Here is a 2301-nt window from a genome sequence, read left to right on the forward strand (position 1 = left end):
TTTTTTCTTTTTTTTTTTTTTTTTTAAATATATGGCAAAGACAACAGCTAGCTGCCTTAAAATAAGGCAGTCGCTAGTTGGCTCATTTTCTTTTTTTTTTTTAAATAAAGCTCGAGCCACATAGGCTGGCTTAGGATTTGCACGGAACCTCGCACTTGGACTCAACTCGAGCCTTGAGCCCAGCCGACTCGGGATTTTTTTGGGCCGAGCCACGGGCGGCTCTAGCCGACGAGCCTAATTGACATCCCTATGAAAAACAAACAGCACAAGCAGATCCAATTTGATTGCATGAGCCAACTTTTAGGCAATGTCCCAAGCAAGTCGAGCTTAGCTGGTAGGCTGACGAGGTAGCTTAGCACTACACCAAAAAAAAAAAAAAAAAACCTTTTGCAACAATTAAAAACCTCTGCAAATGGTCTTTTGTAGCATTTGAACGCATGTTGCGGAGGCTAATGTTGCTATTGAGGAAAGAGTTTTTGCATCATTTATTCAACGTTGCAAAAGACAGTCTTTTGCAACGTTGTTTAAACGTTGCAAAAGACTAGCTTTTGCAACTTTTTTTGACCGTTGCCATAGAATTTTTTTTTTTTTTTTACACACTTTATGTAAATTGACTTGCAAAATTGAAAATAACACGTTGTGAACAAATTTACAACGTTGCAAAAGACTAGCTTTTGCAACTTTTTTTGACCGTTGTCATAGAATTTTTTTTTTTTTTTTTACACACTATATGTAAATTGACTTGCAAAATTGAAAATAACACGTTGTGAACAAATTTACAACGTTGCAAAAGACTAGCTTTTGCAACTTTTTTTTACCGTTGCCATAGAATTTTTTTTTTTTTTTTACACACTTTATGTAAATTGACTTGCAAAATTGAAAATAACACGTTGTGAACAAATTTTGGAATTGCATAAAAATTAATAATTTCATTAAAAATTTTTGAATCAATACACTTGAATATTAAAATGTGATACAATACCACCTAACTAAAAAGGAGTAGGGATTAAAGATGATACAAATTAAAATGTTATTAATCCCTAGACATCCCAATGCATAACCCACAATCCACACCTTCAATGGAGCATGTGGATGCTCATGCTTTGACAAAGATAAGACGTGGATACTCTTGCCTTACATGATCAAGCACTTCAGGGGAGCATGATTTGAGAAGCTCAAGCACATGCGGATGACCGCTGCAAATTTCCTCCACCAGACAATTTAGATCATGAATTATCTGTTAAAAAATTGTAATTATTAAATATAGCATAGTATAAACTTTTGTCACAAATAGCATAAATCATAAAAAAAATGCCATGTTCATCTATCTGTATTTCAGGAGATCAGGATAGCGCAAACTGAAAGAAGAAAAGAAAACTCAGGCAAAAAATATTCACGATTGCAACAATTGAAAATTAAGTTCAAAGAGAAAAAACCACTTAGCAGTTAGCACCAATGGCAAAATTGGCAATAAACCGGTGAAAATAGAATTAAAATCACAGCCCAATGTATTTATTGTTAGACCTAATACAAAGAGAGCGAAAAAAATGCTTTTCATACTCCCAAAAGATCGGCTATGTTGAAAGTGACAAACAACAAGTCTGACAAACCTCAGGCCCTTGCTATTTACGACTATTTAACAATCTCGTGTCAACTGAATAAAAAAACACAATAACACCAAGTAAACCATATCAACATAAGTAGAAATCAAACCAGCAATTTTCACTAATGGGGAGTGAAGGCCACACAAAAATATTATAAAATATTTCTAGTGTCTGTCTTTAGAATTCCAGGTGAATACAAAAATGTACAACATTTGAGGATGAAGGTTGATTTAAACCAAATCTCAAGTGAATATCAAATGGTTAGTTCCAATTCTTGAGTAGGGTAAATGAAAGAGTAAAATCCTGAATCTGGGTAGATCAGGGGTACCCATGGGCTCCATAGTCCCAAGGATATGATAATTTAGAGCTCTAAAACAAGTCACACAAAGTGGGGGCAAGGGGGAAAAGCATTAACTAATGCAAAATTCAGCCACCTCCAACAACTTCAAGGAAAATTGGCATTTCTTATTACCCTCACCACCATTCCCCACCCCTTCACTTTACGATTTTTTTTCAAACACTTTGAAAATCTCTTCCATCTGCATCAGCTCTAGATGAATGACATGATGTTGCATAAGCCAGTTTCTTCTTTTTCACCAAATATGATTTCCAGTAAACATTTTATTACGAATGCATAGACCCTTCTGGCATCAAAACTGACATGAGTGATGCAAGTATTTTACTATGAAAAAAAAAA

This window comes from Olea europaea, unplaced genomic scaffold (assembly GCF_002742605.1).
Source record: "Olea europaea var. sylvestris unplaced genomic scaffold, O_europaea_v1 scaffold1858, whole genome shotgun sequence".
NCBI classification, from domain to species: domain Eukaryota; kingdom Viridiplantae; phylum Streptophyta; class Magnoliopsida; order Lamiales; family Oleaceae; genus Olea; species Olea europaea.